Below are 15,352 nucleotides of genomic sequence, written 5' to 3' on the forward strand. Positions count from 1 at the left end.
AGCACAGTGAGCTGGGCCATCCCACATCAGTTACCAGCCAAGACCTCACCACAGGCTTGCCCACAGGTCAGTCTGGTGGGGACATTTTCTCAATTGAAGTTCCCTCTTCCAAAATGATTCTGGCTGTGTCAGTTGACAGAAAACTAGGCAGCACCAGAGTGAAAAGTCAAGATATGTAGCAGAAGAATGATCAAGCTGGTATTAACCAAACTGGATGGGGGGGGGGGGTAAGAGAATTAGGATGCTCTCTTTTAGGGCCTAGTGGTTACCCTGGGTAAAATTCACAGGCTCTTGCTGAAGCCTCCTGTGTTGAAATCTTGACTCTATCGCTGTGGTGATTTGAAAGAAAAGGCCCCCCAAAGGGAGAGGAACTATGAGGAGGTGTGGCTTTGTTGAAGTAGGTATGGCCTTGTGGGAGGAAGTGTGTCACCGTGGAGGGAGGCTTTGAGGGCTCATAAATGCTCAAGCCATGCCCAGTGTCTCAGTTTACTTCCTGTTGCCTGAGGATCAAAGATGTAGAACTCTCAGCTCCTCCTCCAGCACCATGTCTGCCTACACGCCTCCATGTTACACCGAGGTGATGATGGACTGAACCTCTGAACTGGAAGCCACTCCGTTAAATGTTTTCCTTTGTAAGAGCTGCCGTGGTCATGGTGTCTCTGCACAGCAATAGAACATTGGCTAAGACAGTCAGTTAGTGGCAATACTCACTTACCTGCTCTGTGCTGTGCGGGACAGTGACCCAGCTACAACACTAGGCAGAGTCTCCTGCAAAGGCTGTTGTGTATATTAAATATTAATGCAAATATTTAGGATAATATCCAGTTATACAGTTGAATGTTGTAGATATGTTGTTGGTATTACATGGAGAGTTCTAGGCCAGCCAAGGCTACATAGTGAGACCCTGTCAGAGAGGAAGGAGAGAAAGAAGGAAAGGAATCTCAAAGGTTTAATCAGAATGAAGACAAGCTGACTACTCTTTCATTCATTAAAGCTGTGGGTTTCTATTAAACAGAAAGAGTGTCAATTCAAAGTCTTTATTTTTCTAGAGTGTTCAAAGATTCTGCTTCTTTAAACCAGACGAGGGCGGTAAGCACCTGTAGTTGTAGCCACTGGCAAGGCTGAGGCAGGAGAACTGGTCCGGGAGTTTGAGGCTAGCCTAAGCAAAACAAGTCTTAAAAATGAAGGAACAACCAATAACATTTCAAAGCCTGGTTCAGCAGTGCATGACTGTAAATCCAGCCCTCAGGAGGTGGAGGCAGTAGGATCCTGAGTTCAAGGTTAGCATCCACTTCATAGGAAGTTCAAGGCCAGCTGGGACTACAAAGGATTCTAAGTAAATAAGATTCCTGATGATAAAAAAATAAAGATTCCACACATTTGTTTATTACTAAGGTGTGTGAGTGTAGTACACATGTACACGGCTTTTGTGTGCACATGCACTTGCCTGTGCATGTGTGTGGAGGCCAGAAGGCATCCAGTGTCCTTTATCCTTAGAGGCAGCGTCTCTTCCTGCACCCCGAGCTCAAATTCTTTAGCAGGCTGATAGCCATCAAGCCCCAGTGATATATTTAAGAAGGTATCAAAGCATATTAAAGCCACCCTGTAAGTAAACAATTGTTTAGATCAGCACAAAGGCTGGGCGGTTTGAAAAAAAAACAAAAAAACAAAAAAAATGAATACTGGCTGGTAGGAAGTTAAGTATTTATTAAAAGTATACATGAAAAAAAAGTGAAAAGACACTCGAAAGGGTAATGAAGGTACTGGGTTACACTAACGTCCACCACGTGACGCCGAGGTCACAGGAAGACATGGAGTAGTGGAGGTGGGGGACATGGGAAGAAGGGTGCCTATTTTACCTTCTCACTCGTTGGCTGGCTATTCCCAACAGCAACCATTTCATGCCTTCCTAAAGAGAATTCCGTAGCCACTCTGAGAACTGAAGGGCTGACCTGGGAGTGTAGTTCATCGGTAGAGCAAGCACTTGCCTGGGTTCAACCCCAGCGCCCCCAATCCTAAAACCCAAGGCCAGAAAATCCTCCACAGCTAGGGTTCAGAGAAGACACAGACTAAACTCACCAACTGCTGCAGGAGACAGAGAGGATTTAAAGTGTCTAAACCCCCAGGCAAATCCCTTTTCATCATACACCCCGTGAAGTGACTCACTTTCTTTTTAATAAATACTGCTTCCTGGAGGCGGCCATTTTACCCTCTCTGGAAGATTACGCATCTGTATAAGCTGTGTTCTCCCCTTACAAAAGGGAAGGAGTGAACAGAGAAAAGCTCAAACATCAGCTGGTTTGAGATTTTGTTTTGGTTATGAAAAGATAATGGTCAGGCAAGTGTGGAGGCGCACACCTATAATCCCAGAACTCTGAAAGCTGAGGCGTGAGGATTGCTGAAAGTTCAAGACCAGCCTAGGGGACATAATGAGTCATTGGACAGCCTGGGCTATAGAAGGAGAGCCTGTCTCAAACAACAGGAAAGAGACAAGTTTCAGTGTTACTGTTAAAATCATTGCCCACTTGGCCTCAGGCCACATACCATATGCCTGCATATGTCCACCCTGCCTGCATGTCCTCTCTAGCAAAGACAGATGTGACGTGCACATGGCTGGAGTAATAGCCCGATTGGCAAGGATAGTTAATATAATATTTGAAACATTTTGTTTTGGAAAGTCAATGTAATAGTGCAGCATACTGGGAAAGTTTCCATCTTTTTTACGTTTTTAATATTTTAATGTTTATAAAATGAAAGGTCAGTTATCTGTGGAATCATTTATTCCACATCCCCCAGAGAACCGTAGAACACAGCAGAGAAGAAGATACAAACCTCCGCTTCCTTTACTGTCTATCCGAGGCACATCACCACTAGTCCCACAAATCACCTCAGAAGGGGAGGCGATGGTATAAAACTCTGATTATATAGTAACTATAACATTAAATGCACTGAAAACACACAAGAAGTATTGACTTTACTATTAGATCAAATGTGTGGTGTTTGCGTTACAGCTTCCATGCACCCAGTAAAAAGAATGCAGAGAATGTCCATCTATCTGCTGCGGCTTCCCATCCACTGCCATGGCAGGCTCGCACATGGAGCAGCGCACAGGTTTCAGGCTGCAAGTCCACACTTTACTCCATTCCTGACCTCTGTTCAAGCAGAAAGGAGGGATGTAGCCACACAGCGTGAATACGCTGGAACTGGAGACCACCCTCCACTTTTCTAAGGATGCTTGGGTGAGGATCAGGACTCACATCTGGCAACCACACAGCAGTAGGTCCTGGATGCCTCCTATGTGCCGGGGAATGGACTAGTGTGAAGGATAATAATTCCACTGAGAACTCTAGACATTTGTTCTTTGATTCACAGAACAATTTGTAATTGAACGTCTGGTAATTGAGGCTAGAAATGCTATAACAAATAAGAACACTCCTACCACAAAGAGAAACAACCGTGCCCAGTTGGAGGAGTAAAGCATGTGATTCAGTTCAGGAAGTACTCTAACCCAGGGATGAGCACAGGATGCCGGGGGCGGATACAGCCCAGCCCAGAGCCAGAACAGCTTCCCCAAGGTGACATTGGAGCTGAGACCTGAAAGGGCGTGGTACGTGGCATTCTGGAGAGAAAGAAAATGGCCTGCATACAACCCTATTGCCAGAAACATGCACTCCTTTCAGGGGCCTGCAGATTATTTAGAATCTATTCAGGAAATGGAAAAAATTACATATATAATGCAATTGAAATGATAGAATAAGGATTTATTATATATAACATTGTGTACAATAGATAACTATTACATCTATATTAATGTGTATATATATATATATATATATATATATTGTTTTGTTTTGTTTTTCGAGACAGTTTCTCTGTGTAGCTTTGCGCCTTTCTGGACTCACTTGGTAGCCAGGCTGCCTCGAACTCACAGAGATCACCTGGCTCTGCCTCCCGAGCTGGATTAAAGCGTGCGCACCACTGCCTGGCCACAATGTATATTTTATAATATATACAATGACAACTTTTTCTTTTCAATATCTGTAATACTATATACTAGCAATACAAATGTATTCATTGTATAATGTACAATTATGTATCATATAATACACTTGTGATGTTAGTATATTACATAATATAATATTTTTATTTTTAATTAACTTAATATTTTACTGCTACATAGTAAGAATTTTAGGATATGTTTTATGTATATGTATATGTACATGTACATGGTATGTGTCAGCAGAGAGGACCAACAAGCACCAGTATACCTGATGCTAAGTTAAAGCAAGTGACATGGTCTCACTGTGTAGCCAGGCTGTCCTGGTATGCTTGATGTAGACCAGGCTGGCCTTGAACACACAGAGATCGACCTGCCTCTGCCTCATGACCAGTATGTTAAAGAAAGGAAGAGAAGGAAGCTGGAGCCCCAACATTCCTTTTCCCCACCACGATCCCGCTCTTTTTTTTTTTTTTAAGATGTATTTATTTATTATGTGTACAGTGTTCTGCCTGCGTGTATGCCTGCCCGCCAGAAGAGGGCACCAGATCTCATTATAAATGGTTGTGGGCCATCATGTGGGATGCTGGGAATTGAACTCAGAACCTCTGGAAGAACAGCCAGTGCTCTTAACCCCTGAGCCATCTCTCCAGCCCTGCCGCTCTTCTTTTTAAAGGTGTGTCTTATCTTTAAGTTACGTATATGTGTCCCTGTGTGGTTATGCCACATGAGGACAGTGTCTATTAAGGCCAGAAACTTGCCCAGTGTGCTGCACAGGAGAGGGTGTTGGATCCCCTGGAGCCACAGTTACAGGTGGTTGTGAGCTGCCCAGTGCGGGCTTCGGGAATAGAACTCAGGTCCTCCGAGAGAGCAGTGCTTATCTTACCATCTCTCCAGCACATATTGCTGCTCTCACCACCGTTTCTGAACAATGCCCTAGGTCAGCGTCCAAACCATTGACGCGTGGTCCTTCCGGGACCCTTCTGCAAATGCCAGCCTGCACGTAAGCATGCATGTGAGTCTTTGCTCACACCGTAACGCTCACTTTTCATTACATTTCATGTATTTATTGGGGGTGCCACACCATGGTGCACACATGGAGGTCAGAAAACTTGGTTCTCTTCAGTGATACGGGTTCCAGGGATCGAGCACAGGGCCTTAGGTTTGGCAAGAGCGGCCTGTAGCTGCTGAGCCATCTCTCTGGTCCCACACAGACAGTTTAAAACTGTTAGGTCATTTAGGAGACTGTTGCAATAGTTCGTTTATTTATGCATTCAATTAGTACTGTTCGGGGCCCTGAGATTATAGATGGCGAAAAACCAGGTACTTCTTTTCTGGTGCTGGGGGTCTGAGACCTCACACAGGCAAAGCACTGCTGTGGAATGTTCTGTATGGTAAATGTGTTGCTCTGATTGGTCAATAAATAAAACACTGATTGGCCAGTGGCCAGGCAGGAAGTATAGGCAGGACTAACAGAGAGAAGAAAAGAAAGAACAGGAAGGCAGAAGGAGTGACTGCCAGCCACCACCATGACAAGCAGCATGTGAAATGCCGGTAAGCCACAAGCCACGTGGCAAGGTGTAGATTTATGGAAATGGATTAATTTAAGCTATAAGAACAGTTAGCAAGAAGCCTGCCACGGCCATACAGTTTGTAAGCAATATAAGTCTCTGTGTTTATTTGGTTGGGCCTGAGCGGCTGTGGGACTGGCGGGTAACAAAGATTTGTTCTGACTGTGGGCCAGGCAGGAAAACTCTAGCTACAAAGCACACACCCTCCCACTATGCTACACCCCATCCTGAAAGCTTCCACTTGGGTGAGGTGGGGCTGCCATGAACAAGTGACCAGCTAAAACTCTAAACAGTGTAAGAGATAGCAGGCTCTTAAAACCAATAAATTTAGGGGCTGGGAGGTGGTGGCACACGCCTTTAGTCCCAGCACTCAGGAGGCAGAGCCAGGCGGATCTCTGTGAGTTCGAGGCCAGCCTGGGTTACAGAGTGAGTTCCAGGGCAGTCAAGTCTAAATAGAGAAACCCTGTCTTAAATTTAAAAAAAAAAAAAATAAATAAAAATTAAAAATAAATTCAAGCTGGGTGTGGTGGCACATGCCTTAATCCCAACATTTAGCAAACTCTTGTGAGTTTGGGGCCAGCCTGGTCTACATAGTGAACTTTCCAGGACATCTAGGGCTATATGGTGAGACCCAGGTCTCAAAAGAAAATAATAATAATAATAAATAAATTCAAGGGAGACCATAGGTGCCACAAAGTCTATTTTGCCACTGCTGTGTCCAAAGCTCCCAAGCCTGGACCACTCAGAAGCTGCTCCCAGAATGTTACCCGAAGGAACAAAAGGATGAGGGATGTGCTGGCCGGGCAGTGGTGGCACACGACTTTAATCCCAGCACTCGGGAGGCAGAGGCAGGCGGATCTCTGTGAGTTCGAGGCCAGCCTGGGCTACAGAGTGAGTTCCAGGACAGGCTCCAAAGCTACACAGAGAAACCCTGTCTCAAGAGAAAAAAAAAAAAAAGAGGATGAAGGATGTGGCTGGTTTGACTTGAGAAGTGACAACAGAAATTGGGAGAAGCAGATGGCTCGCTGCATATTTCAGAGGTGAAACAAACAGGTGAGAAAAATAGACCGAGGGCTGAGAGATAAAAACAGAACAGGGACGATCTCCCTCCAGCCTGTGCTAAACATAGTAGCCAGAGTGGCCACGTGACTCCTCTGAGCCAAACCCTCCCACAGGTCCCTGTAGTACTCAGAGTAAAACCCCGACTCCTTAATCAAGGCCCTACAAGATCAGGATGCACCAGTTTTCTCTCTGGTAAGCTCCCCCGTTTCTCTGTTCCAGCCACTCAGCCACCTTGCCGTTCTCAAGTCCCCAGTTAGGGTCCTGGTCAAGGCCTCTGAACGAACTGTTCTTTTGCGCCAAAATAGCCAGACGGCACAGTCCTGGCCTTTTTAAAGTCTCTCCTTTTCTCACCATCTGCCTGATGCTATAATGAACGCGCCATACCAACCCCGTCACCTGCTCAATTTTCCTCGATAGTCCTTCTTGGGAGATGGATGGACGGTTACAGAGACTCTGACAGGCTATATAACGTCCATCATTGTCTCCCTCCCCACAGGAATGTCACTTCCCTTGACCCTAGAGCACTACAGGGCACCTTATAGCTTGATGAAACTTTCTCTCTCCATCTCCCTCTGTGTGTGTGTGTGTGTGTGTGTGTGTGTGTGTGTGTGTGTGTGTGTGTGTGTAACAAAAGGTCTCACTATGTACACCAGGCAAATGTGTGGCGCTCCTTACTGCCTGTGACTCCCACAGGCTAGGATTGCAGGCAGGCACCACCACACCCGGCAGGAAATACTGGTGAATAACCAAAAATCATCTCCATGGGGGAAGTCACAGAGGCAGGAGCTTGGGGCAGCTGGTCACAGTGCAGCCGCAGTAAAGAAGCAGAGAGACGAATGCACGCCTGTGCACAGCTCCCTTTCTCCATTTATGCTGTCCAGAACCTGGGCAGGGAATGGTTCTGCCCATAGTGGGAAAAGCCTTCTCATCTCAACTAAGATAATCCCCCACAGCTATGCCCAGAGGCTCATCTCCTGGGTGAGAGCAGATGTTTGTCAAGTTGAAATCAATGTTTACGTTAACAGCGTGTGTAGCAGATCTGGTGCTCACCTTCTCCAGCACCAGATAAGACGGCCATAAAGGGGAGGGGAGAGAAGTGAGGAGGGTGAAAGAGATGGGGAAGAGGGGAGACGGGAACAGAGGGGGGCAGAAGTGGGGAGAGGGGAGAAGAAAGAGAGGGAGACAGGAGAGAAGGGAGAGATGGGGGAGAGAGAGGAAAGAGAGAAAGAGAGACGGAGAATGGAGAGGGGAAGAAGATGGAGATGAGGGAGAGGGGAGAGATGGGGAGACAGGAAGTGGGGGTGTATTACCCAGGAGGCTTAGGAGGTCCATGTCAGGGACAGACAAGGACCAAACGTCATCATCACCCGCCCCATGACTCTCTGGATGAGGAACCTGCATTGCTTAGCTGGGTCCCCTCTCACAGGGTCCCTTACGAGGCAGCAGCCAACTATAAACCCTGACTGTCGTGTCATCCGGAGGCCTGCATGGGAAGTGACCCTTTTCCAAACAGTTGGAGCATTCCGTTTCCCTGGGGGGTGGCAGACAGACTGCGGTGGGCGCCTTCTCGTGCGGGCCTCTCTCTCACAGTACAACTCACCATTGTGGGGCTGGCCTCATCAAGGCCACGCAAGAAGAATGAGAGAAAGGGAGCAGGTGAGTTTAATGTCGCCTGCTCTCAGCAGGACGGTATTAGTCACCCTTCTGTTGCTGTGACGAAACGCCATGACCACAGGCCACTTAAGGACCAGAGAGTTTATTTGGGCTTAGATTCCCAAGGTAAGGGTCCGTCGCAGTGGGGAGGTATGGCAGCCAGGGGCAGGAGTGGACGCAGGAGCAGGAAGCTGAGCGCTCACGTCCTCAAAAGCAAGCAGAGCGGGGCTGGAGAGATGGCTCAGAGGTTAAGAGCACTGGCTTGCTCTTCGAAGCAAAGGTCCTGAGTTCAATTCCCAGCAACCACATGGTGGCTCACAACCATCTGTAATGAGATCTGGTGCCCTCTTCTGGCCAGCAGCCATATATGCAGACAGAACACTGTATACATAATTAATAAATAAATAAATCTTAAAAAAAAAAAAAAAAGCAAGCAGAGCACACTGGACAGGAGCTGTCCCCAATGACATTCTTCCTGCAGCGAGGTCATACCTCCTTAACACACACACACACACACACACACACACACACACACACACACACACACACAGTGCTGCCTTCTGGAGACCAAATATTCAAGTACCTGGGCCTATGGGGAGCACTTCTTACAAAGTCCAATTTAACCTGCGCTCAACAGAGCCAGGCCACCCCATCCCACTTCTCTCTGGCTCTATGTATCTGCGTCAAGTTATTCGGTGCAGCCAATACAGAGGAAAGAGATTTCAAAAGGGAGCGAAGGGAGGAGGCGAGCATGGGGGAGTCCTTTTGATAGAGCTTTGATGGAAGGTGTATCTGAATTGGTTGAAGAGCTGCCAAGAGATGGGGCCATGGGGAGAGCCTTCAGGACTTCAGGGGGATGGCTTAGAGATGGGGCAATGGACAGACTGTGATGCACGGACTGAAGAATGAATCGGCATGAAGGAGTGGAGACGGGCAGCACTGACAATTTTCAGGATGTTTTCAATGTGAAGAAAAGGAAGAAGGACTCTGGCCAAGGTCAGATCGAGGTTCTCAACTTCAGGGATTTGACTGTGTTGGAATGACACTGGGTAGCCAGAAAGAGACTGAAGAAAAAGACGGTAGCAAAGCCAACTGTGGTGGTATGGTGTTCCCTGAAATAGGTGCACCCTAATAAACTTATATGGGGTCAGAGACAGAACAGCCACAATATTAAACATAGAGGATAGGTAGTGGTAGCACACGCCTTTAATCCTAGCATTCCAGAGGCAGAAATCCCTCTGGATCTCTGTGAGTTCAAGGCCACAAGGATACATCCAGGCATGGTGACTCACGCCTTTAATCCCAGAAAGGAGCCTTTAATCCCAGGGAGTGATGGTAGAAAGCAGAAAGGTATATAAGGTGTGAGGACCACAAACTAGAAGCATTTGGCTGGTTAAGCATTCAGGCTTCTGAGCAGCACAGTTCAGCTGAGTTCCATTTGGATGAGGACACAGAAGCTTCCAGTCTGAGGAAACAGGATCAGCTGAGGATCTGGCAAGGTGAGGTAGCTGTGACTTGTTCTGCTTCTCTGATCTTCCAGCATTCACCCCAATACCTGGCTCCAGGTTTTTTGTTTTGTTTTTTTTTTTTAAACAAGACCCTTTAAGATTCATGCTACAGCCAACCATGGTGGCTCATGCCTGTAATCTCAGCACATGGGAGGTGGAGGGTCAACAATTCAATGTCATCCTTGGCAACATAGTCACCCTAGACTACATGAGACCTTTAAAAGAAAGGGAGAAAGAAAAAGAAAAGTTATTAAAAAAAAAAAAAAAGGCCATTTAGTGGGTCTCATTTAGAAGTCACACTGAATCAAAGTCAAGTTTTCACGGGGGAAGACTTATAGGGAGAGAATCAAAAGGAAAAGACACTGTGGTCTAGTTAGTGTTGATATAAACTAGTGATCTGACCCTAACAAGAAAGAAAGAATGAAAAGAAAATAAAATTGTGACTCTAAGTTAAGGAAGTAGCTCTATTCCAAGTCACATATGAGTGACCATGGTCCAAGGACACAGATTCAAGTTCCCCTGAATGACATGTTTTACCATACAAGCGGGTTACATGAGCTTTTACAGAATTTTCACAGAATTCATGACAGGAAGTCATAATTCAATGCATTTATCAACTACATTGTAGAGCATCAGCAAGATGAGCCACAGCAGAGCAAAAGATGATTCCTACCGTGCAGCTGTCCTTAGCTGTGGGGGTGACGGAGGCTAGAGGTCTGTCCAGCTTAACGGAGTTTATCCATTAGCTACAGGAAGATTGGTCCGGATACAAAAGTAAAGGCAAATGGCTAGCAACAGTCTGGGAATGCCCAGGATGACTTCCGATCTTAACCTACCACACTTCGGCTCTCCACACCCCTGATGGTCCCACCAGCCAGGTGAGGCAGTCAGCAGGGTCTTTCACACTCATGCGGCCCCCCGTGAGGGTGTGGGGGTCAGAGAGACAGTCAAAAGAGCTAAAGCCTCCATCTAACTAGACCAGGCACAAGGAAAAAAATGGAGCAAGAAGCCGAGCTTTGCAGACACTGTGTTCTGAGATAAACACTCGGATGGCTGCTTCATAAGATGTGGAGAAAATCAGTGCCTGAGCCTGGGATAGGAACCATTTCTTAAGTATTTATTTGCCCAGGCTAACAGTGCTGCATGTTTGACCTATATAATCTCATTTAAAAGTAATGTTTACCGCCGAGTGGTGGTAGCGCACGCCTTTAATCCCAGCACTCGGGAGGCAGAGGCAGGTAGATCTCTGTGAGATCGAGGCCAGCCTGGTCTACATAGTGAGATCCAGGACAGGCTCCAAAGCTACATGGAGAAACCCTGTCTCACAAAAAAGAAAAATTAATTTTTTTTTAAAAGATTTATTTATTTATTATGTATACAGTGTTCTGCCTGCACATATCCCTGCAGGCCAGAAGAGGCACCAGATCTCATTACAGATGGTTGTGACCACCATGTGTTGCTGGAATTGAACTCAGGACCTTTGGAAGAACAAGCAGTGCTCTTAACCTCTGAGCCATCTCTCCAGCCCGAAAAATTAATATTTACCACAATGTTAAAGATGAGGAAAGAGGCCAAGAGAAAGCAAGGAACATGCCCAAGGTCACTCAGTAAAGAAGAGTAAAATTTGATTATCTGTTTTTCTGTTTTTATTGAGACAGGGTTTCTCTGTGTAGTCCTGACTGTCCTGAAATTAGAGCAGGCTGGGCTCAAACTCAGAAACCCCCTGCATTTTGCCACTGCCCAGCTTAAGAAGGGAAAAATTTGGGCTGGAGAGATGGCTCAGCAATTAAGAGCACTGGCTGCTCTTCCAAAAGTCCTGAACTCAATTCCCAGCAACCACATGGTGGCTTACAACCATCTGTAATGAGATCTGGCGCCCTCTTCTGGCCTGTAGTGCAGGCAAAACATGCAGGCAGAATACTGTATACATAATAAATAAATAAATCTTTTTTTAAAAAAAAGGGTAAAATTTGAACTCCACCTCTGGGCCACGGAGTCTCAGAGTATAGTCACAGCAAAGGAACCATCCTCTGGTAGAGACTCTAGTAGTCTTTCCCAGGATCTGCTGTGCTGGGATGTGATTCACACGTCACTGTGCCTTTCAGAAACTGAAGAATGCAGAAGCTTGTGAAGACAGGACCTCAGGGAGCCAGGCTGGTGCGGGTCTGATAAAGGTCAGAAAAAAGGACAGACTGGAGGACGATTTTAAAAGTTACGGGAAAGTGATTATGTCATGGTCAACTTCAACTGTCTGTCTGACACAGATCTAGAGTAACCTGGGAAGAGGGTCCCTCTGTGTAGCCCTGGCTGTCCTGGAACTTGATTTGCACATCAGGCTGTCCTTGAACTCACAGAGATCCGCCTGCCCCTGCCTCCAAAGTGCTGGGATTAAAGGTGTGCGCCACCAGCACCTGGCTTGAGGCATTTTCTTTTTTGTTTGTTTATTTTTGTTTTTTTGAGACAGCATTTCTCTGTGTAGCCCTGGCTGTCCTGGGTCTCGCTCTGTAGACCAGGCTGGCCTCGAACTCACAAAGATCCGACTGTCTCCATCTCCTGAGTGCTGAGATTAAAGGCATACACCACCACTGCCTGGCTTGAGGCATTTTCTTAATGGCTAATTGATGTACCAGGGACCAAGTCCCTGTGGGTGGCGCTGGCTTGGACTGCGTCAGGAAAGCAGCCGAGCGAGCACAAGGCAGCAAGTGGCATTCCCCATGGCGTCTGCTTTACCTCCTGTGTCCAGGTGCCTGCCTCGGACTCCTCTGCCTTCGCTTCCCTCAGTGACGGGCTGTGACCCATAAGTCAAACAAGTCTTGTCACCCCTCAAGTTGCTTTTGGCTGCTGTTGTCACAGCTCAGAAAACCAACAAGGACAGACAGGGATCCCAGGAAAGTGAGGTGCCCCTGGGATAGATCTCAGCAGGTTGCTTTGGAAAAGATTTTGGAAGCACAGGGAACTTTGGGCCAGAAGTGTTGAGTGCTCAGAGCTTAATGAGCTGTTGTAGAAGCTTGGGAGATGGGAATGAGGAGAGAGGCGCAAACAACGGAGGAGGCCTGGCTTGTGAACTTTTGGAGGGAAGCAAAGACGCGATGGGGGTTGTTTGTGTTATGTTTTCAATTACGAACCTACGGAAATGAAGCATTGCCTGTCCTGGGACAACAGACGCTGGTTAGCTGCAGCTGAAAAATCAGCTACTTGGTAAGAAACCAGCATATCTGAGGGAAAATACTTCCTCAGCGTGAGTACATGGAAGGTGTAGTCCGAGGGTGTCAAGTGTGCGTCTCAAGCTGGAAGCTGGATCTGGCAGTGTGTGAGTCTCCCTCCTCCTGGTTTTGAAAGCCTAAGGGGAATCACGAAGAGAGAGTGAGTCTCAGCATTGTGAGAAGGTAAGAGAGGCCACTGGTAAAGATACAGCCTCAGTTACAGTGGAGACTCCAGGATATTGGAAATGCAGGACTGTTGGATGACCACCGAGGACAGTGACACATGTGGGGTGGAGGCAGCCTGAGCCTGTGAGGTAGCTGTGTGTTGTGGATGCCAGAGCTGGAGGAGTGGAACTCCCCAACCCCTTTGAAGGCCAGAAGATTATGAGTAAGTCCAAGATGCTGGACACTAAGCTAAAGGATTTGATTTATTCTACTGGATCTTGAGTTTCCTCATTTATGAGTCTTAACTGTATTCTGGTTCTTCATTTTTGAAATAAGTATTTAACTCATTGTTTTTAATTTAGCCCATAGTTAAGAGACTGGATATTTTAAAGAGAGATTGAACTTTTAAAGCACTGGAATTAAAAAAAAATAGTATTTTTAAAGTTGTATTGTATTTTATATTATGATATTAACATGAGGTCTTGGGGACAAATCAGAAAGGAAAGGTTATGGTTTAAAGTGACATGTGTTGTTCTGGTTAGTTTTTTCAACTTGAAGCAAACTGAGGTCATCTGGGAAGACAGAATCTGAATTAAGAGATTGCTTCCATCTGATTGGACTGTGGGTATGTCTGTAGGGCATTTTCTTGATTAATGATTGGTGTGTGAGGTCCCAGTACACTAAGATTGTTGCTACCCATGGTCAGGTAGTCCTAAGTTATATAGAAATCAAGCTGAGCAAGCTATGAAGAACAAACCAGTAAGCATCATTCTTTCATGGTCTCTTCTTCAGTTCTTACATCCAGGCTCCTGCCTTGGTGTTCTTAAAAGATGGACTATAACCTATACACCAAATAAATGCTTTTCTCTCCAATTTGCTTTTGGTTATGGTGTTTGTCAAAGCAACAGGAAACTTAAATAGGACATGTGTCAAAGTTGACAAGAATGTTATAGTTAGCTTCAGCTGTCATCTTGACCAAACAAACAAACCAAAAATCAAGGTTTTCTGAGATGAGGGAACCTCAACTGAAAAATTGTTCATATCAGACTGGCCTATGACCATGTCTTCCAGGCATTTTCTCATTGCTAATTGATATTGGAGAAACCAGTCCACAGTGGACAATGTCATTCCTAGAAACCAGTCTCTGGTGGCAGTGTCATTTCTAGACAGATGAGCCTACATAAGGAAGGTCACTAAGCAAGCCAGAGAAGAAAGCAAGCAAAAAGAATTCACTGATCTCTGCTCCAGGCTCCTGCCTTGAGTTCCTGCTCAGGCTTCCCTCAATGGTGGACTATAACCTGTGAGCTGAAATAAACCCTTTTTCTTTCCAAGATAGTTTCATTTTGTTTGTGGTTTGGTTTGGTTTTTTGTTATTGTTCTGTTTTAAGACAGAGTTTCTCTGTGTAGCCCTGACTGTTCTAGAACTTGCTCTGTAGACCAGGCTGGCCTCAAACTTGGAGATCCACCTGCCACTGCTTCCCCAGTGCTGAGATTGAAGGTGTACATCACCCCACGACCCCCACCACCCTCCCACAGCCTGGGTAGGGAAAACCAGGATGACTTCCTAGCTCAGTAACTGGTGGAGAAATCTCCAGAAGATGAGAAAGTCCATCTTAGATAATAAATTGGGAGTACTTATCGGCAAACGAATGACGCTATCTATTAGAGAAATGAATGTACACATCAGAATATAAGAAGAATAGGGCTGTCAGGATGGATCAGCAGGTAAAAAGCATGTGCTGGGCAATGGTGACGGCCTGAGTTCCACGCCCTGGAAGCCAGGATGGAAGAAGAAATTCACTCCCAAAAGCTGCTCTCTAAGATCCACAGTGTGCTGTGCAATGCACGGACACACACACACACACACACACACACACACACACACACATTAAATTTTATACTAGTGAATATAGGAAGCATGTGTGAAGGAAAGGCCTTGACAGAGGTGGCCTGTCCGTAACATGTGTGGGGCCTGAGGCATGAGTCCAAAAACCCTCATAACAGGTCTAACCACTACAAATTAGTTATAGACCAAATGAGTACAACACTTTTTTAAAAAACAGGATTAAGGGTATAACTCAGGGCCTTGTGCCTCTGCCATTGAGCTGTACCCCGAACTATAACTTATTCCTAAATCAAATTCAATGTATTTTTTATTTTGATAAATATATTTTCATAATGACAAAAAATTTT

The sequence above is a fragment of the Peromyscus leucopus genome, chromosome 12 (assembly GCF_004664715.2).
Source record: "Peromyscus leucopus breed LL Stock chromosome 12, UCI_PerLeu_2.1, whole genome shotgun sequence".
Lineage (NCBI taxonomy): Eukaryota > Metazoa > Chordata > Mammalia > Rodentia > Cricetidae > Peromyscus > Peromyscus leucopus.